This window comes from Muntiacus reevesi, chromosome 1, assembly GCF_963930625.1.
Source record: "Muntiacus reevesi chromosome 1, mMunRee1.1, whole genome shotgun sequence".
NCBI lineage: Eukaryota > Metazoa > Chordata > Mammalia > Artiodactyla > Cervidae > Muntiacus > Muntiacus reevesi.
This window is the reverse complement of record NC_089249.1, coordinates 201,163,195-201,185,803: the sequence shown is the minus strand read 5'-3', so window position 1 is coordinate 201,185,803 and position 22,609 is coordinate 201,163,195. Positions and strand designations below refer to the sequence as shown.

At 43.5% G+C, this 22,609-nt stretch overlaps 1 pseudogene; it reads left to right on the top strand.

Moving 5' to 3' along the window:
• The first annotated feature begins 11,596 nt into the window (after nucleotides 1–11,596).
• LOC136167069 (large ribosomal subunit protein uL24-like) lies at nucleotides 11,597–12,128 on the top strand (annotated as a pseudogene).
• The last annotated feature ends 10,481 nt before the right edge of the window (nucleotides 12,129–22,609 follow it).

Genomic DNA, 22,609 nt, shown 5'->3' with positions numbered 1-22,609 from the left:
GGGAGTAAAATATACTGCATACAAAAAAAAAAAAATAACAGCATAAGAGAATACACCAAAAAATGCCAGAAAACAGTTACATTGCATTAAGTGAAAACAAATTATAAAATCCACTCTTCTAACAAATATTTATTGAGTGACCACCACGTGCAACTGAACAGCAGTGAACAAAATAGAGAACATTCCTACTCTCATGAAATCTGTTTCATAAAATTTATAAACTGGACTGTAAGCATGGCTCCAGCTAAAAAAAATAAATAAATAAAATAAGATGTGGTTGTAAGGGTGTCAAAAAAGATACAAAATGATGTGTCAGGAGAAAGTAACTGCCTCCAAGTTTGGCACTGAAGGTGGTTTTTGTACTCCTTTTGGTACTTTTCTGAGTTTTCCAAGTTGTTTCTAATGAATGTATATCATATTTGTAGCCCAGAATGAAAATCAAAGAATGTCATCGTTTTTCAAAGGTGAGTGGGACCTGTGTAGGAGGTGGTGAAGAGAAGACAGGCTGGGTTGAGGTGGGCTGGCTGCTCTGGGGCTGGAGTGAGGAGATGCTGGGGAAGGGCCACATGAGCAGGAGTGGGTGTGGAATCCAGATAGTGGGAGGAAAGAAAAGTCCAGGCAAAGGAACATCTTATAGGTCTTTCTCTTAATATCCTCCCCCACAAAATCATATTGATCCTGATTACAGTGTCTTTCCCATGAGGTCAGGGGATGTCCTCTCATCCCCAGGCATGGCTGAGGCCCTAGCCTCCACTGAGGACAGAGGTTGCTCACTATTTGACTCAACCTTTCCTAACCTGGCTTTTTTCTTTTTTCCTTTGAACCTGTGCTGCCTTTTTGAAAATTAGGTTTCAGAATTGATCACTCATTATCTGATCACTTGTTCACTTTCATTTATCAAATGTTGTCACTTTTAGACTCCTTCTAGTGTCCAGGCAATGGGTGGCCAAAATTCTTTCCCACATGCTGAGCTGTTATAGATGTACCCCTTTCACCCTCAAGACAGTCAGTCCAGCCAAGTCTCTCTTCCCAAGAGCCCTGAGGTCCCAGAGTCAGTCATGGATATATCTTACCCCTGGGAATTAGAGTGATGGTCTTTGCAGGCTGACCATCTCCCATGTGGCTTCTTTCACTGAATGAAGTTCTGTATCGGAGTTTGGTATTTCCTCTTTATGGGGCTTCCCAGGTGGTTCAGTGGGTAAAGAATCCACCTGCAATGCAGGAGACGCAGGTTCGATTCCTGGGTCAGGAAGATCCCCTGGAGGAAGGCATGGCAACCCACGCCAGTATTCTTGCCTGGAGAACCCCTTGGACAGAGGAGCCTGGTGGGCCACAGTCCATGGGGTCTCAAAGAGTCGGAGATGACTGAAGTGACTGAGCATGCATGCGCACACATTTCCTCTTTATGGCATGAGCTAAGAGACAATAGCGCTCAGAAGAGCAATACTTCAAAATGTGATTGTGACACATGCGACAGCTTAGACTCCTTATAGGACTTCTTCCAGGGAAGTACCACCATCATCTTAGCACAGACTCCAGTATGACCTGGACCTTTAGGATCCTGTTCTTGCCTTCCCCTTCTGGTCAATCTCTTCAGTGATCCCAGTTCTCCCTTTTCACCACCCTTAACTATAAACATCCCACACAAACAGGGTCTCATGACTGTTCAGAACTCATGCTGTTCTTGGCCACCATGCTGGCCACTGGAGCTTTCCTGTCCCTCACCCTTTACTTCAGTTCCTGTCCAGCCCCATATGCACTGCTGTCCAGCCCTTCCACTTCCCAGCCCTTCCAACTCCCTATCAGCCTTTCTTGTCAACACCCAGGACTTTCCTCCTGTGCTGGTGCCACAGTGAATGAGGTTCAGCCCTTTATCCTTGTGCCAGACTGGGGTGTTGAGAGGAGATGGATATGTGGGTAGTCACGACATGGTAGGCTGCAGGCTCTGACACCAAGTGGTCTGAGGGGCAAAGGGGCTCCTAGCCCAGGGCTGCTCCAAGTCCACATTCAACCCAAAAGAGAAAAGAAAATGACCATCCTGTGGTCTGGCTGCTCCTCTTGGATTGCAGCTGTGAACCACATGGGCACTGGACCCAATCACGATGGACTAAGCGTGACTTGATTCCATGACCCTCCCACATGTCACACCTCTTTTCTTTCTCACTGACAGCAAAATGTCTTGAAAGTCATCTATATCTATACTTTACCTACTCATCTATAGTTTGTTTTCCCATGAGTCACTTGTCAAGGTTATCAAATCCAGCATCCAGTTCTTTGTTCTCATGTTGCTTTTTTGCTCAGCAGCTTTCAACTCAGCTGAAGAAAAACATTCTCCTGTATACTTCCCTCTCTTAAGTCCATGACTACAATTCCCCAGGCTTTCCTTCTACCTCTCTGGCTGCAACTTTGTTCTCCCTTTGCTGGCTTCTCTTCAGAAGCAGTCCTTCCTCTGAATGTTCGCATATCCCAGGGATGAATTATCAGATTTCCATTTATACTCCTCAGGTATTCTCTTCTAGGCTCATGCTCCAAGAACTATTATGTTGTTGTTTAGTCACTAGGTCATGTCTGATTCTTTGCAACCTCATGGACTGTAGCCCACCATACTACTCTGTCCGTGAGATTTCCTAAGCAAGAATATTGGAGTGGGTTGCCATTTTCTTCTTCAGGGGATCTTCCTGACTCAGGGATCAAACCCAGGTATTCTGCACTGGCAGGTGGATTCTTTTTCACTGTGCCACCAGGGAAGCTCCATAAGTACTATCTATACACCAATGACAAATGTCTATTTCTTAGTCTGACCTCTCTCATGAGCTTCGGATCCTACATCCAGTTTTCCCCTTGGTAGTTCCCACTGCACATCTAAGAGACATCGCCAATGAACCATGGTTCTGTGGCCCTTAGGGGTGCTTCCTCAGTATCCATCCCATCCCTACCCGCCCCCCTACCTTTTGTAAGCATACATTCCTGCCCACCAGCTCCAGAAACTGTCTCTGATTGGTGAAGAAAATTAGTATAACCCTATTCCCACTTGCGACAGCGATTGGGGTCCTAAATTGATCCAACCAAATTGAACAAAAGTCCAGAAACTCTGTTTAATGGTTGGGTAGTAGAAGCTCCTTCTTTTGGTGGGTGTATAGCCATTTTATTTCACTGCAGGAAGCCAGGTTGAGGACAAAGCCAGACTGAGGATTCAAGGATCAAAACATGCCTGAACTCTGGACTTCTCAGGAATCAGAGTCAATACATTCCACCTGATGTTTAGACCAGTTTTACTTGTACTTTCTGTTATTTGCTAATTGAAGCATCATGAACATATGAAAGAAAACACAGAACTCTCGTGTTCCCACAACTCTTCAACCTACTTTTTTGTGGTCCTGCCCATTTCCGTTCATGGCACCCCAATCCATTCAATGGTTCAGTCAAAATCTTCCAACTCATCCCTGACTCCTTTCAAACTCTCACACCCTTTGTCTGTCAGCAGGTCTTTCAGTTCTGTTTTCAAAATATATAGAGAGTTCACCCTCTCCTATTTCTGGCCCACTACTGTCTACTGCATCTCAGCAGCCCAATGAACTTTTGAAAAACCTAAATTAGATTACATCATTATCCTGCTTTAAAATCCTGCAACTTGGAATAGAATTCAGAGTCCTTACCAGGCCTACAGGCTGTTCGTGCTCTAGCTCAGCCTACCTTTCTGACACATCCCCTTCCGCTGCCCCCTCCCAGCTGCACTAGCTCCATTTTCCTCAAAGTCTCCCCGTACTCCCATGCAAGGCCTTGGCCCTGCTCTTCTATACCCTCACTTCTTCCTAGAGTGGCTTTTCTAGATGTCACTCAGGTCTGAACTCAGATGTTCTCCCCCTCAGGAGGCCTTATCTGAGGACCCCGTCTCATGGTGCTCACCTAGTTAAACCCTATCATAGTGCCTTATTTTATTAACAGCACTTATCCCTGTATGAAATTGTCTTGTTTGTGCATGTGTTCACTGCTTTATTGTCTGTCTCTCTCCCTCTCCTGGTTGCTCCTTGATGGCAGGCCCAGTCTTGTTAACTGTTATATCCCAAGACCTAACATTCATTGTATTTGGACAGAATGTGAACCTCTGCAGTGCTTCTGGCCATCATAGAAGCAGAAGATGGCTGAGTCCCACTGCAACGGAAGACCTGAGTCCTCGACTAGGCTTCTGGACAGAGTGCGGGTGTGGAGGCAGATGACGGGGAGCAGGGGAGAATCCGTGAGGCTTTCAGAGACCTGGGCTCCAGATAGTGGTTCACATTCGTTCCTAGCTGTTCTATGGAAAAAGCGTCAGAGAAAAAGGGCCTGAGAAACCTCTGCGGCTACAGTCATGGGAAGCCCCAACCCGGAGAGGCCTTGGGGCGGGGTGTGTGTGGGGAGGTCTCCAGTCACCCTGAGGCCTGTGGTCACAGATTCCACTACTGCTGGGGCCCAGAGGCTTTGGCGTCACTGGCCACCCTGACCACTGTCACCCCAAAGCGGGCATTCTGTTGTGGAGGGAAGAAGTGAGTGGGCAATGCTGCCATCACAAGGCCTCAGGTCAGATCCAGGAACTGGCCAGACTGAGGCCACTCAGGCCCAGGCCAGGAAGGGGCTGCTGCACACATTTCCTGGCACACACTTCTTCTCCTTTTAGAGGAGCAAATGTTACTGGGGCCTTGGCCACAGCTTCCTGCCTCCTTCTGAGATCAGAAGCCACAGCTACTGTCTCAGTGGCTACCCTGCCAGACTAGCTTCAGAGACCCAGGGACAGGCACACTGTCCCCACCCCCACCTTTCCCAAGGTGTGTGCTCTATGAGCAGGGCATGACTAGCGACAGTTCACTTGGGATCTTGGGGAGGGGAAGCTCTGGCTCTGAGGGACCAGATAGCTCTGGCAGACCTGCACTCAATACAGGCTGGCAGAGCTCCCCACTACTCCAGCTCCTGGCTCTGGAAAAAAAAAATCACGGATCCGCTAAGCAATGAGCGCAGATGCAATTACTGTGATGAGGGCCCACCTGCAGTCTGACGTTCCTGGGCTGTGAGCTTCACTCAAGCTGTCTCTGGTTTCAGCAGGGACACTGCCCCCTCACCTGCCCCGGCCCTCCAGCTGGAGTGAGCCATCTGTGGCACTCTACAGGGCCACTCCTTCTGTCATGGTTGCCTACGCTGCTTTCTCTGCCTAGAACACTCTTCCCTGCTGTCTTCTTTCCTGTCAGCTGACTTCCCACCATATCCTTCAAGAGGCACTGGAAGCCCTCCATCACCCCTCACCAGCTGGGTGGGGACACTTCTCTTTGCTCCCACTGTCCTGGCACTACAGTCTGTTCTCAAGGAGGCTGCCACCAAGATCCTCAAGGGTCCACCTTGGCCACCATATTTTAATTCACTGTCCCTCCCTCCTCACCATTCCCAGATCCCTTATCTGATCTACTTTTTCCAAAGCATTTATCACCTTCTAATGTATCATATGTATACTTTTTATTAGGACCTCATCATTGTATTGTCTTTCTCCCTGCCAAGCGACACAAGGGTAGGGTAGGGATCTTTGGCTATTTTGTTCACTCGTGTATCCTAAGCCCTCAGAAGAGCATCTGGTATTTAGCTAGTGGTCAATGAATATTAAGGCTTCCTAGGTGGTATTAGTGGTAAAGAATCTGCCTGCCAATGCACGAGATGCAAGAGACACAGGTTCTATCCCTGGGTCAGGAAGATCCCCTGGAGAAGGAAATAGCAACCCACTTTAGTATTCTCGTCTGGAAAATTCCATGGACAGAGGAGCCTGGCAGGCTATACTCATTGGTATCAAAGAGTCAGACATGACTGAGCATGCGCGCATGCGCGCATACACACACACACACACACACACACACACACACAACATATAAATGGAATGAGTGAATGAACCATAGTTGTCTGTTTACTTGTTGGTGAGCTTCTTGAGTGCAGGGCTTAAAGATAAGGAACCTCTATATCCTCAGTACCCAGTGAAGGATTGTGGGCAGAGCAGGACTTTCAGCCCAGCATGCAAGGCTCATCATCTCTAACCAAGATTCTTGCCAGCCTCATCCTGCAAAGTCAGGCAGAAAGGAAGTGGTTATGGCTAAAAGGGTGGTCTCATGAGTTGGCTTTGCCATCTTCAGCATGGGTCACTCTTGTCTGCCCACTCTGGCAATATCTGATCCCTTCACAAATGGGACAGATGCCCAAATCTCTTGCCAATCAGTGGAGAGTTGAACTTGGGTGTGAGTGACTCCAATATCTGAGAAAGTGTGTGAATTTTATCAGCGTGAGTTGTGTGACCACAAGATATGCCATGGGGATACTCAGAATTAATTGAGGGATATTACAGGGGACTGGATGTGTGTGGGAAGGGAATTTCCTACAATTGTCCCAATTCCTGGAACAACAGCAGGGAGGGGAACTACATATTATAAATCAAGGAGGAAGGAACCAATTCTTCATTAAACGGTGATAGAGAAAATGGCTATTTTGGGGGGAAAAGTCTGTTGAAATCCCTACCTCACACTACCCAACAAAATTAACTCCAGCTGATTAAAATGAAATGTAAAAAAAAAAAAACCCAAGTAGAAAATAAAACCTATATCCTCTCATTTTGTGGGAGAGGATTTTCTAAGAATAAAAATCAGTGAAAGAATTTATCCAAGAGAAATCAAAGTATATGTCCACATACAGACTTGCACTTGAATTGTAGCAGTTTTATGTGTAGTAGCCCCCAAACTGGAAACAACCCACATTTTTCATCAGTAGATAAATGGTTAAACAAATTATTGACTAGCCATACAATGAAGCACTACTCAGCAATATAAAGGAAGGTACTATACACTCGTAGCATACTGGATGGACCTAGAGACCATCATACTGAGGGAATTAAGTCATAATCGTATGATATCACTTACATGTAGAATCTTAAAAAATGATACAAATGAACTTATTTACAAAACAGAAATAGACTGACAGACATAGAAAACAAACATGGTTACCAAAGGAGAGAGCGGGGTAGAGGGGCAGAGATAAATTAGAAGTTTGAGATTAAGATATACACACTACTATATATAAAATGGGTAAACAGCAAAGACCTGCTCTACAGCACAGGAAACTATATTCAATATTTTGTAATAAGCTATAATGGAAAAGAATCTGAAAAGGAGCATATATAAGAGAAGAGAACAAAAGGGCCTCTTAAAGGTGAAATAGAGAAAAAGTTGGCTTAAAACTCAACATTCAGAAAACTAAGATCATGGCATCCAGTCCCATTACTTCATGGCAAATAGATGGGGGGAAAATGTAAACAGTGAATGACTATTTTCTTGGGCTCCAAAATCACTGCAGACAGTGACTACAGCCATGAAATTAAAAGACGCTTGCTCCTTGGAAGAAAAGCTATGACAAACCTAGATAGCGTATTAAAAAGCAGAGACATCACTTTGTTGACAAAGGTTCGTCTAGTCAAAACTATGGTTTTTCCAGTAGTCATATACAGATGTGAGAGTTGGACCATAAAGAAGGCTGAGCGCTGAAGAACTGATGCTGTCAAACTGTGGTGTTAGAGAAGACTTTTGAGAGTTCCTTGGACAGCAAGGAGATCAAATCAGTCAATTCTAAAGGAAATCAATCCTGAATATGCATTGGAAGGACTGATGCTGAAGCTGAAGCTCCAATACTTTGGCCACCTGATGTGAAGAGCCAAATCTCGCTGGAAAAAACCCTGATGCTGGGAAAGATTGAAGGCAGGAGGAGAAGAGGGTGACAGAGGATGAGATGGTTGGATGGCATCACCGATTCAATGGACATGAGTTTCAGCAAACTCCAGGAGAATAGCCTGGAGAGAGGGAAGCCTAGTATACTGCAGTCCATGGGGTCACAAAGAGGCAGACACAACTGAGTGACTGAACATAACAAAACATATATATATATATATATATATATATATGTGTGTGTGTGTGTGTATATACATATACACAATCACTTTTCTGTGTACTTTAAAACAGTCTTATAAATTAACTATATTTCAATTAAAAAAATCATTAAAAAAAGGATGGCACTATTGATACATACACCAGCACAGATAAATCTCAAAATACTAATGCTGACTAAAAGAAGCCAGACAAAGAAGATTACATACTATTTGCGTCCATTTACATAGAATTCTAGAAAATGTAAATAGTGGTGAATGGGTAGGAGAAAGAGATTATAAACGAGTATGAGGAAACTTCTTGGGGTGATGCATATGTTCACAATCTTGATTATGGTTACGGTTTTACACTTGAATGTGTTGTGTGCTGCGCTCAGTCGCTCAGTCATGTCTGACTCTTTGTGACCCCATGGACTGTAGCCCTCCAGGCTCCTCTGTCCATGGGATTTTTCCAGGCAAGAATACTGGAGTGGGTTGCCATTTCCTCTTCCAGGGGACCTTCCCCACCCAGGGGTCGAACCCACGTCGCTTACACTGGCAGGCAGATTCTATACCACTGAGCCAACAAGCCCTTACACTTGAATACATATGCTAAAATTTATCAAATTGTACAATTTTAAAATGTGCAGTTTAGGGACTTCCCTGGTAGTCCAGAGGTAAAGACATGAAATCCATGTCTGCCTGCCAATGCAGGGAACATGGGTTCCATCCCCAGTCCAGGAAGATTCCACATGCCTTGGGGCAATCAAATTCCTGTGCCACAGCTACTGAGCCTGCACTCTAGAGCCCAAGAGATGCAACTGCTGAAGCCCACACTCCCTGTAGCCAGTACTCTGCAATAAGAGAAGCCAACTCATGAGAAGCCTGTGCACCACAACTGGGGAGAAGCCCCCACTTACTGCAACTAGATGAAGCCCACACAAGGCAACGAAGAGTCAGTGCAGCCAAAAAAAATAAAATTTTAAAATTATTTTTAAAAAATGTATGTCAGTAGTATCTAAATAAAACTGCTTTTAAAAAATCAGTGAACAAAACTCACAACTAAAAAGAGAAACTGATTTTTAAACTTCTTTTTGAGTTATACCTTATATATAACAATATGTACAGGTATTATGTGTGCAATTCAATGATTTTTTTATATATGTATACACTTCTGTAAGCAATACTCAGATAAGCATCTAGGATATTTCCAGTACTCCAGAAGGCTTCCTAATGTCCCCCATTGCCTAATATCTCTCCAAAAGTAACCCAAAAACGCTAGTATACATTCTGGCATGCAAATTTAAAACTTCTACGTATGAAATATCAATCACCATGAATTACATTAATACATAATTAACATGCTGTATAAAATGTTTTGCACAAATATCACCTACAAAGTGCTGCTAACCTTAATATATGGAAAACTCTTACAAGGAAAACACTTGACCCGCCAGTGAAAAAATGGGCAAAAGACACGAATGAACAAGTCATGAAGGAAGAAGAGAAGGAGAGAGAGAGAAAAAAAGAACAGAGAGAAAGGAAAGAAGACATTCAACCACTCAATTAATCAACAAGAATTTATGATGGGACTGTTGTCACCTAGACATGGAGTTGAGATTATATGAGCAAAGAAGACAAAATCCTAACAGTGTAGTGAGAAAGGTGGACAAATGACCATTAAAAGAGGTGGTCCAGTGGTTAGGACACCACGCTTTCACTACTGAAGGTGAAGGTTCAATTCCTGGTCGAGGAACCAAGATCCCACAAGCTGCATGGAGTGGGGGAAAAGGGCAGAATAAAGTCTTCAGTCCACTGAGGAAAAGCACAGGGGCTTTCTGAGCCTGGAACAGGTATCTGACCCAACTGTCGAGGTTTCCTGGAGGAAGAAGTATCTGAGCTAAAGCCTGAGAGAGCAGGAGGAGGGAGATTAGCGAAGGTGGGGGTGGGGGGAGGGGAGGACACCAGCATTCATTCTAGAGTGCAAGAACAAGAGAAGAAAGGCCTGGATAGGAGAGATAGGAGCATGAGCTGCAGGGGCTGAGGGAATGATGGGAGATGAGGGTGGAGGAATAAAGAACCATGGCCTTGAGCACCAGTAACAGAGAAACCCTGAAGCACTTCAGGGGAGCAGGAGAGTGAAATCTCTAGACTTGAATGCCCACATGCTTCAGCTGAAGCAAAGCCTCCAGCAGTGCCCTCTTTCAGGGCAGCTTTCTTGGGTAGTGGGCTCACAGCACACACTGGCACAGAGAAAACGGGAGAGATGAGGCTGGGTAGGGGGAATGAAACGGCCACCCAGACCTCACTCCCCTCCTTTGTCATTTGAGGTCCCTGGGCTCCTGGCTTTCCTTATTAACTTCCTGTATTTCCCAAGAAACCAAAGAAAGAAGACCCAGTGACAATTACATAAAAGGAGAACATTTGGAAATACTAAGTTAGTTGTGTTTTCCCAGTAAATTCTGCTGCCCCACAAGACTTCCCCAGTTCCAGCAGCTGGAATATGAAGTGCATGGGACTTTCAAGGACAGCTGTTACCTCAGAAACATAGAAAAAGCTCTAGACTTTCAAAAGCTCAGACTCTTAAGGTATTCAGGACACAGGGAACGAATGCAAGAAGATTTAGGGCCAGGTCTCTTGCCCAACTTGATAAAGGTCTCCTGGGCTGGTGGGAAGGAGCGTTTGGGGTAGATGGAGCCAAAGTCCTGTCCCCTCCTCAAGTTTGGTCAGAGGGATTGAAGGCATCTCAGTGTATAAGGGTACTTCTCTATGGTTTGGCTAGAGGTCTTCCAAAGTAGTAGAGGAGAAAACTTGATTTTTTTAAGAAAGAACTAACCCAAAAGAACAAAAATAAATAAATAAGGCAGGACAAATGAAAGTCACTATGTAAAATGATAAAATTTATCCAGAATATGACAGCAATATTAGATTCAAAAAAAAATATTAGATTCAAATTCAAATAAAATTCCAGTAAAAGATAGACTGTCTGACCAGATTAAAAAGCAAAAGGGGTGGGACTTCCCTGGCTGTCCAGTGGTTGAGACTCTTGAGTTCCCATTGCAGGGTGCACGAGTTTGATCCCTGGTCAGGGAACTAGGATCCTTCATGCTGCTTGGTGCAGCCAAAAAAAAAAAAAGCAAAAAAAGAGACATATCTAAAGTGTAAAAGAAGTTGAAAGCAAAAGACTACAGAAGGATATAACACACAAGCAATAGCAAAGTAAGTGAAGTAAGACAAAATTGACTTTAAGACAAATATCTTTTTAGAAACGAGAGGATTTTAAAATTTATTGTCACTTTATAACAATGAACAGTTCAAGAAATTACAATCTAAATATTATATGTATAATTTCAAAATATATAAAGGTAACTGACAGAACTATAAGGATAATTAGACAAATTCACAGTCATGGTGGAGAATTTTCACATGTCACTCTGTGATTGACAGAATAATATACCCAAAATTAAGTAAGGATATAAAGATTTGAACAACATAATGAGAAAATGTCCCAAATTTTGATAAATGCATTTTGTATAAAAATGCTTTATTCAGTAACTAAAGAAAACAGAATCTTTTCAAGTATACATGGAATATTTATAAAAATTGACTATATACTAAGCCATAAAATAAGTCTTACTTTACCTGGTAGCTCAGTTGGTAAAGGATTCACCTGTAGCTCTTCCCTTCTGTGGCCATCGCTGAAGCGCCGGCGGCCAAAATGAAGTTCAATCCCTTTGTGACTTCTGACCGAAGCAAGAATCGAAAGAGGCATTTCAATGCGCCTTCCCACATTCGCAGGAAAATTATGTCTTCTCCTCTTTCTAAAGAGTTAAGACAGAAGTACAACGTTCGATCCATGCCCATCCGAAAGGATGATGAAGTTCAGGTTGTATGAGGGCACTACAAAGGGCAGCAAATTGGCAAAGTAGTCCAGGTTTACAGGAAGAAATACGTCATCTACATTGAACGAGTGCAGCGGGAGAAGGCCAACGGCACAACTGTCCATGTGGGCATTCACCCCAGCAAGGTGGTTATCACCAGACTAAAACTGGACAAAGACCGCAAAAAGATCCTTGAACGTAAAGCCAAATCTCGCCAAGTAAGAAAGGAAAAGGGCAAATACAATGAAGAAACGATTGAGAAGATGCAGGAATAAAGTCATCTTGTCCACAACTTTCATTAAAAACTGTTAAAAAAAAAAAAAAAAAAAAAAGGATTCACCTGTAATGCAGGAGACCCCAGTTTGATTCCTGGATCAGGAAGATCCCCTGGAGAAGGGATAGGCTTCCCACTCCAGTATTCTTGGGCTTCCTTGGTGGCTCAGATTGTAAAGAATCCTCCTGCAATGCGAGAGACCTGGGTGCCATCCCTGGGTTGAGAAGATCCCCTGGAGGAGGAAACGGCAACCCACTCCAGTATTCTTGCCTGGAGATTCCCATGGACAGAGGAGACTGGCTGGCTACAGTCCATGAAGTCGCAAAGAGTTGGACACAATGGAGTGACTAAGCACAGAGGACAAAGTAAGTCTTAACAGATGTCCAAGGGTGACATAATATGGAGCTACACCATCCAATATCGTAACCACTGGGCACATGTTGAGGACTTGAAATGTGGTTAGTCCTAATTATGATGTGCTGTATGTGTAAAATATACATTGTATTTTGAAGACAGGACAAAAAAAGGGAAAGAATCTAAAATACAGTATGAATTATTTTTATATGGATTCCATGTTGAACTGATACTACTTTGGATATATGAGGTTAGATGAAACACATTATTAAGACTAATTTCCACCTGCTTCTTTTTACTTTTTTAAATGTGGAAAATTTTAAATTATATATGTGGCTTTCCATTGTATTTCTATTGAGCAGCACTGATAAGGAACATATTATCCTACCAAAAAACAATCAAGGAGGGACTTCCTTGGTGGTCCAGTGGTTAAGACTCCAAACTTCCAAGGCAGGGGGTCAGGTATGATCCCTGGTCAGGGACCTCCATCTCATATGCTGCAACTAAAAGCCCATGTGCTGTAACTAAGACCCAGCTCAGTTCAAAAAAAAAAAAAAGGAAATTAATTTTTAAAAATTAAGAAGAAATTAGTAGGAAAAAAAGAAAGAAAACTAGAAATTCCCAAACACATGGATATTAAGAAATACACTTCAAAAATAGCCCACATGTCAAAGAAGAATTCAAAATGGAAATTAGAAAACATTTGAACTGAATAACAAAATTCAAAATACAATTTAACCAAAATTTGTTAGATGTTACTAAAGCAGTACATAGAACAGATTTTAGAGCAGAACTTGGCAAAACCTAACCAAAATCCAAAATCCAGCCCAGTCTTATTTTGTTAAAAAAAAAAAAAAACTTACAGGAACGCAATTTCTTCCATTTGTTTATTTATTGCCTGTTTCTGAGTTCACGCTATCATGTCAGAATTGAGTCATTTGGGGAAAGATTTGTCAAATATATTTACTATCTGGCCTTTTATGCAAAAATTATTTGGTTCAGAGCCTTAAGTACATATATCAGAAAAAAGTAAAGAGTGTAAAATAAAAGGTTAGGCATCCATGTCAAGAAATCTGAGGAAGAACAGTAAAATAAACCCAAAGAAAGTGAATGAAAAGAAATAATAAAGAACAGATGGAAGAGATCAGGCTCGTTCAGAGTGGTATGGCCATAGACAGAGAGCAAAGAGTAATGAAATATAAACAGAGCATATGCTAGGAAGGACCAACAAAGCTCAAAAATTGGCGTTTTGAAAAATTTTAAACAATTAACAAACCTCTAGTGAAATAATAAAAAGTAGAGAGAAGAATTAAGAACCAACATGAGGACCATCACTACTGATACTGCAGACATTCAAAAGACAGTAGCACAATTTGAAATGTCATATGCAAACAAACGGAGAAGGCAATGGCACCCCACTCCAGCACTCTTGCTTGGAAAATCCCACGGATGGAGGAGCCTGGTAGGCTGCGGTCCATGGGGTCGCTAAGAGTCGGACACGACTGAGCGACTTCACTTTCACTTTTCACTTTCATGCATTGGAGAAGGAAATGGCAACCCACTCCAATGTTCTTGCCTGGAGAATCCCAGGGACGGGGGAGCCTGGTGGGTTGCCATCCATGAGGTCGCACAGAGTTGGACACGACTGAAGCAACTTAGCAGCAGCAGCATGCAAACAAAATTTAGAAGAAAACAACAAATTAAGGCAAAACTATAACCTCAAAATTGACTCAAAGAGAAATAGAAAACATGAATAATCTTATAATCTACAAAATGATGGATTCAGTAAGGAAACTCTGACCCCAAATGGGTTCAAACAGTGACTTCTTCCAAAATATTCAAGGAAGACATAGTTCCAATCTTATACAATCTCTTCCAGAAAATGTAAAATGAAGAAACACTGCTAAGTTACCAAAACTGGACAGATGATTGAGTCTTTCTCTTTGAGAAGGCAGTCTTACTAGAATGATGATATTCTTTATCATCCAAACAAGGGGACATTTGAGAGTGAAAGAAAATGCTATTAATAATGATATCAGGATGACAAGTATTAACTGGGCTTGTACCAAGCAAATCAGGACATGGTGTTCCTCTCAATCTCACTCATAAACACAGATGCAAAAATCCTAATGAAAACTAGGACACACAAACTAACAATACATAAAAATGATAATAATATATGATAACCATGTTGGGTTTATCTGGAACACAGATTATGTTAACTCTAAAATAAATTAATTTGATTCATCACATTAACAGATTAAAGAAAAAAAAAACACATGATCATCTCAATATAGGTGGAAAATTTTCTGATACAATCAATATCCATTCATGCTTAACAAAAACTCTCAGCAAACCTAGGAATGGAAGAAAACTTCCTTAATCTGATAAGGGATATGTGCAATATACTTAGAGGAAGCATCATACTTAATGGTAAAATGATTGAATCTTTCTCTTTGAGATCTGTAACAAGACAAGGATGCATGATAGCACTCCTTCTGTTTAACACTGTATAGTACATCCTAGCCTGTATAGTAAGGAAAGAGAAAAAAAGATAGGAAAATAAGAAAAGTAGAAGCGAAATGTCATTATTCACAGATGATTTACTTGTACATGTACAAAGTTTAGAAAGATCTATAGGTAAAGTTTAAATATTGATAAGAGTTTATAAATTCATTGGATACAAAATCAATCTATAAAAATTATGTGTCTCTATACCAGAAATATATTAATATGAATTTTAAAGAAGGTATCATTATTAATATTACACCAAAACACCAACTTCCTAAGAATAAATCTAAGGAAAGATGTAAAAGTTCTCTACTGAGAAAATTTTAAACTTTACTGAGAGACATTACAGAAATTAAAAAGGACATACTAAATTCATGGGTTATCTCTTAAAAGGATATCATTATGCTTAAAATGATTTACAGGAAAAAATGCAATCTCAAACTCCCACCATTTTGGGAGGTGAGGTGGGGTGGGGTGAGGGCAGAAATTGACAAGCTGATTTAAAACTGACGTGGATAAAGAATAGCCAAGACACTCTTGAGGAAAAAGGACAAGCTGGGAGAATTTGCTCTACCAGATATATCATATATTATAAAGATGAATTATAAAATTTAAGATGGTGTGATATTGGTTCAAAAAGAGACAAACAGACCAATGGAACAGAATAGACAGCCCAGAGAGAGATCCACACCCACATATAAATGAACCCTTGAAATATGATCTAGATAGTAATGCAATTCAATAGAGATAGGACAGACTTCTCAAAACGGTATGGTACAAATGAGTATCAGGACTTCCCCGGTGGCTCAAGCAGTAAAGAATCTGCCTATGATGTAGAAGCCACAGGAGACACAGGTTTGACCCTTGGGTTGGGAATATCCCCTGGAGGAGGGCATGGCAACCCACTCCAGTATTCTTGCCTGGAGAATCCCATGGACAGAGGAGCCTGGTGGGATCAGCCCATAGGGTCCCAAAGAGTTGAACACATCTGACACAACTGCACGCACGCACAAATGAGTACCAATATGGAAACAAACCAGAGCCCTGCCTTATACCACCCCAGGTCAGTGAAACACATCAGTGTGGAAAGCAAAACTACCAAGTTTTTATATAGTATTATATATGAGAAAACCTATGGCCTTGAGGTAGGGAAGTAATAAATTACTAAATAAGATACAAAAAGCACTACTAATAAAGGTAAGATTTGACTACATTAAAATGAAGAACTTTTGTCCTTCAAAAGATACCATGGATTGACAAGATAAGAAATGGTGTAGGAGAAGATACATGCAATGTACACAATCTGCAGAGCGTTTAAAGAAATCCTACAAGTAAGAAAGTTGCAGACAATCCCAGAGCAAAACGTTGGATGGGTACTTCACATTAGAGGAAATTCAAATGGTTGATAAACATATAAAAAGTTCTTAACCTTATTAGTAACCAGCACATAAGGCAGATTAAATCGCAATGAGGTATTATTTATTTCTACTAGATCAGTAAAAAATTTTCAAGTCTGGAAAACCAAAGAGAATGAGAAAAACTTACAGAATGGAGAGAGTTTAGCAAGATGGTAAAACCATTCATTGCCTTTTCCACCGGCCTCTTTCCCTCCTACCCTGAGCGAACTCCATGGCGGATCTAAATCTACTTAGCTGACATTCCCAAACATCATGGCCAGAGCCTGCCATGAGCAGTAGGTTTCCAGCCATTAGAGCCGTCTTCACATGGTGCTTCCAATTGCTTGCACCTGACTGCCTGGGGTCTGGGCCCAGAATGTTTATTCTCCCAGGACTCCCAGGCTAGTCCCCAAACTCCCACCCAGGACTTTAGCATGGGAGGAAGCCGACGTGGTTCACCATGGAAACGTCTGTGCCTAGGACACATGTTCTCATTAACAGAGAGAAATGTAGGTGTAACCAAGCCACACAGGAGGGAAGGCATTGCTCTCCGGGTGGGTGAGGAGGCTGGGAGGGCCACACAGAGGTGACCATGACCTGGGTCTCAGGATGAGGAGGCATTCACCAGGCAGTGAGGGGCCAAGGACCCCCAGCTGAAGGAGGGCCAGGGATCGGGGTGGAGAGAATGCAGTGACTGGTACTCTGAGGGCCCTGTCGCTACACTGAGTAAATAAACTCAGTTAAGAAAGCATCGAGGCTAGATTTTTTTTTCATAATAAAATATATATATAACATAAAATTTACCATTCAAATAATTTTTAAGTGTACAGTTCAGTGCCAAGAAGTGCATTCATATTGCTGTGAAACCATCACCACCATCCTTCTCCTTTTCCATCTTCCCAAACAGAAACTCTGCACCTAATAAAGGGTAACTCCTCATTCCCCATCCTCCCAGCCCCTGGCAACCTCCATTCTACATTCTGTCTCTAGGAATCTGATTGCTTGAAGTACCTCAAGTATATAAACAGACTACAGTATTTGTCCTTTTGGGTCTGGCTTATTTCAGTTAGCACAATGTCTTCAAGTTTCACACATGTAGCATGTGTCATAATTCCCTCCTTTTTGAAGGCTGAATAACATTCCATTGTATGTATTTACCATACTATTGTTTGTCCATTTATCTACTGATGAACACTTGGGTTGTTTCCATCTTTTGGCTATTGTGAATATTATTGCTACTGTAGATTGAATGTTTTTGTTCTTCCAGAATTCATATGCTGAAATCTCATCCCCATGGTATCCAGAGGTGGGGATTCTGAAGATGATTAAGTCATGAGGACAGAGATAAACGAATGGGATTTGTGCCCTTATAAAAGAGACTGAAGAGAGCTTCCTTGCTTCTTACTCCATGTGTTATAGTGAAAGGACAACCATCTATAAACCAAGAAACAGCCCTTCATCAGACACCAAATCTGCTAGCATCTTGATCTTGGACTTTTCAGTCTCCAAAACTGTGAGAAATAAATTTCTGTTATTTTTTAGCTACCCTGTCTATGGTATTTAGTTAAAGCAGCCCATACAGACTAAGATAGCTGCTATGAACACTGGTGTATTAATAAATATTAGATGAGGCGTTTCAAAGCAAGGAACTAATGCAATTTCAGTTAAGAAAACAACCATTAGAGAATTCCCTGGCAGTCCAGTGGTTATGACCCCGTGCATTCACTGCCAGGGGTCCAGGTCCAATCCCTGATTAGGGAACTAAGATGCGACATGCTATGTGGTACAGCCAAAGAAAGGAAGAAGGAGAGAAAACAACCATCAGAGAGGCCAGTACAATCACAGCTACCAAGTCCTGAGAGACCCACAGGCTCCAAATCCACTTCCCATCTTCGGTCCCTGACATCATGGTCCTATTGGCATGTTTATCTGGGCAGAAATAAAGTGTGGCATTCCCAGCTACAGGCCTTCTAAACTCACCCCAGGCTCATGGAGTACTAGGCACATTTGTCGGAAAGACAGGAATGTGACTCAGAAGTTAAGCCTGAAAAAGTTTATCAGCGTTGAAAAAGTCTTTCACAAATCTGTGAAATTCTAGTACAGGTAGAAGACACAAGAGGCAAGCAAATGTTTCAATCTACACTCTGGCAGATACACTATAAGATGAGTTATGTTAGAAACCAAATGTTGGGTCCTGTGCACAGAGGGGAGGAGGAGGTGTAGGACCCTGGAGGCAGGCACAGCTCAGAGAGGGTAACTGTCCAGGATCTGAAGAGCTTAAGCTCCCAAAGAAGTGTCCTTGAAGAAGACATGTGTGAGTCAGAGACAGAAAATGTGTGGTGAAAATGCAACCACACCTTCCTCTCTCAGTCTTGGGGAACTGCCCCCCACTTCTGCAGGAGTGGAATTTTATCCATAGCTCATAGGTCTCCTACAGAAGGAGCTAGCTAGCCAGGGTGTTTGAATTGGGAAACAAATGTGTGAAAATTACCAGCATCGAGTGACAGGCATGGAAGGACCTCAGCAGAGACCACAGCAGCTGGGCTTAGGATGCTCGGGAACTGCAAGGGCTATGGAAAGACTTCCATGACACAGGGCACACAAGGAACATCACTTTTGTTTTTTCTAATCACTGCCTTCAAGTGTGTCCCTTCCTACCACCCTCTCCTGACTGGTCAACTTCTTGGGGAGACTCTCAACTCTCGAGCCACTTGGGATATAAAAGAGAATTAGTGCAACTTAGAAACAATTTGACCGCATTTCTTCCCCTGCCTAGGACTGGGTGTATTGGGTGAGGAGGATGAATGAGACTCACGGCTCCTGCATGACAAGTACTCCTGCCATCCTCTTGTCTGATGTTGCTTTTCAGCCTGGGCTTATTTGGTTGTGAGGTTCTCTGTGGTGGGTGGGGGTCCCTGTGGGGCACACATATGCATCTTTCAGGATTCCCTACAGGACAGGGAGGAACTCCCTACTTCACAGCTCCCCATCAAGTGAAAGCCCTTTGCCTGACCTCTTCTGAGTCCCCAGCTCCATCACTGTGGTCATCCTGTGATCCTTTCCTCATGGGTCCCCTTGCCTGGCAGGCAGCCTTCTTCACTTAGGGTTGCGGCCCTTTGAACTTCCAAATGCCCACTCAGGCCAGAAGAAACTATACATTCTTGCTTCACCAAACTGTGGTAGCACAGAAGGTTCTAAACCCTCTGTTCCAACAGTTTTCTTGGCTCAGAGAAACACACGGTTGGGTGCTGGTTTTCTTTTCCAGGGCAATTCAGTAAAATCCTACCCTGTTAAATTGTCATTTAATCTTGAGGGAGTAGTTAAGAACAAGTCTGTGGTGTGGTGTTTAGTCCCTAAGTCATGTCTGATTATTTTTTGAACCCATAGACTATAGCCCACCAGGTTCCTCTGTCCATGAGATTTCCCAGGCAGGAATACTGGAGTGGGTAGCCATTCCCTTCTCTGGAGGATCTTCCTGATCCAGGGATCACACCCACATCTTCTGCATTGGCAGGCAGATTTTTTACCAATGAGACACTTGGCAAGCCCTCAGAATAAGCAAATGGCATCTAATCAACAACCAGTTAGGTAGGAGGAGGCAACATTATAGTCGCTAAGTGTATGGCCATTAGAGATATCTATACTGAATCTGATGGGAGGCTTTTAGAATAAAAAAATGAGCATATTTCATATTGTGTATTGTGTATTTTCTTATGCGGTAGACCCCCCCACCCCCCGCCCTGAGTATGGCTCCCAGGAGATAGAGGAGGGAAGGAAGTGTGAGAGAGAACTAAAGGCCTATTTAAAAAAGGGTGAGGGGATTTCAGGGGACTAGGATCCCAAACTGAAAAGGATCACTTGTTTCCTGGCCTGGAAGGAGCACTGTGGATCCTCAGGGGAGGATTCCCTTAGGAGGGAAACTAGGCTATGTTCCTCCTGGAGCCTGGGCCAAGTAGACTGACCACTGGAGGGACAAAGAAGGGGTAATATGAGTGGAAAGGTGTCCAGAAAGGCCTCTCTGACAGCGGCGGGAAATAGGCTGGGAGGCTGGCCTGGGAGCTGTGGTGGGGACTCAGGCAGCCAGGCCTGGGTCAGGAAGTGGGTGCCAATGGGAATGATGAGAGGTACGAAGAAGCAGATGCAGGTAGTGGGGAGAGAGCAATGAGCAGGGGGTGAGGTCCATGGGGTGACCAAGCCAGAAGCAGGATCTGGGTGAGCCCAATCAGGGTATAGGACATGAAAATACTAGGGAAACACTAGAAGTCAAAACCCCAAGAGGAATCAAATCCACAGTATTAAAGAAATTGACCATAGAGTGTAGGAGTCATGACCGAGACCCTAGTCAGGTGGAGAAACCTCTAGAAATGCAATATGGGGCACAGAGTGACTCTTTACAAAGTGATTGCTTTTCCCAGAGAAGGAGCCCCTTGAAATCTGAGACACAAATGAAAATGATGTCACACTCCCTGTGAGCTCCGCTCAGAGGCCCCTTAGAAGCCTCCGTTATTAAGATAGATAACTCCATAATAGGGTAGGTTAAAAAAGATAAATTGCTACATAAACCTATGACACAATTGTTGGTAACCCTGAGACCAAACTTAAGCAGCCTGGCTCAGAATCCAGATGTTCAACAGCCAAGATCCATGATGGAGCAGAGCAGTAACTGGAACATAAGGAGGAGGACTAAGACCCAGGACTTGAGCCCAGTTTGTGCCCTGAGAGGGCCAAGGCCTGGACTCAAGGACTCTACACAAGGTTGTGAGGGTTTGTGGGAAGCTCAGTAAGGACTCAAGGGCATCATCCCGAGTTTTCAGGAAGATACTCAACTTCCTCAAAAACCTGTTACAGTCTCTTACTAGGATACGCTCTACTCCCTTTGAAGAAATCAGACATTTGGGTCAGGTGTGGGGAAGGCAGAAGGTAAGGCAGGTGCTGTGCCAAGTCTGGGCAGTGGGCACCCCAGCCCAGCTGGCAGCTTACTTGGGATGTGGCCATGGGGACCGTCAAGGCGTACAGGAGTTCCTGTGGACCAGAGACAAGAGAAGGCAGTCAGCCTTTGGGGGAAGCTGGGAAGGCAATGGGGCCTCTGTGACTAAGCGGGTATCAGGTAGCAGCCCTGCCCCCAGCCCAGGGGGGGTTGGTTGCCAAGGAGGGGCAGGAACTGGGAAACAGGGGCAGCAATGCTGCTTCTGACTTGGAAAAGAGAAAGACAAGTTCACTCATTCTGATCTGGAATGGGCTCTGCTGGAGACGTGGAGACCCCAGAGCTGAAGGGACCCTCCCCAGCCTCACATATCTCAATCTTCTTCAGATTTTTACTGATAGTTAGAAACACATTAAATACACTGACAGACTTCTCTCTGGTTTCCAAAAGGCAGCCAGGTTAGACTCCAGATGTGCCTTTCTCTGCAGGGACCAAGAGTGTGTGTGGCAGGGCCAGGGAGGGATGTCCTTCCTGTGGTCTTGTCTGTCACCCCTCCTTCCTCCTTTCTGGCAAGGTCCCCAGCAGAGCCCTCTACCATCTCCCACAGCCCTCTGCCTTACCAGCTCTATCCTGACCCCAACCCCAGGAAGAACCCAGCTGCCCTAAGGGCATACACTGGAGGTGGTCAGAACGTGTTCTGGCAAAGTCCAGTCAAGGCAGGGCTCATCCCATCCTCTGGCTCCAGGTGGGCTGGGGAGGGAGCTTGGGGTGAATGGAGAACTCTTTTCTAACCAGTTGCCAAAGAAGAACCCAAAGGAAAGAAAGCCAGCTTTGCTAAAACAAAATTTTAGAACTCCCACACTTGGGGAAAAACATCCACTACACAACTCCACATGAGGTAAAGAATAGACTGATGGACATATCTGCCATTAAGACACAAGGTAAAGTTAAGACTTCAGTGAAGAGAAGGGGACGACAGAGGATGAGATGGTTGGATGGCATCACCAACTTGATGGACATGAGTTTGAGTGAGTTGGGAGCTCAAGCTGATTTGAGTGGGAGTTGGTGATGGACAGGGAAGCTTGGTGTGTTGCAGTCCATAAGGTTGCAAAGAGTCGGACACAACTGAGCAAATGAACTGAACTGAAGTGAGATCTATTAACATGCCAGTAAAGATGAGACCATGCAGGTGTGTCTAATCCCAATGCACCCAAGCCCAGAGCAAGGACCAACAACACGATGGCAGTAACACCAGCAGAGAGACAGTGGGCCCTCAGATTCAGCACTCACCTTCAACACGTGCCACTGATAAAGTGTTTGGATTCCTGCAGGGGAGAAGAGAGAACCCATGAG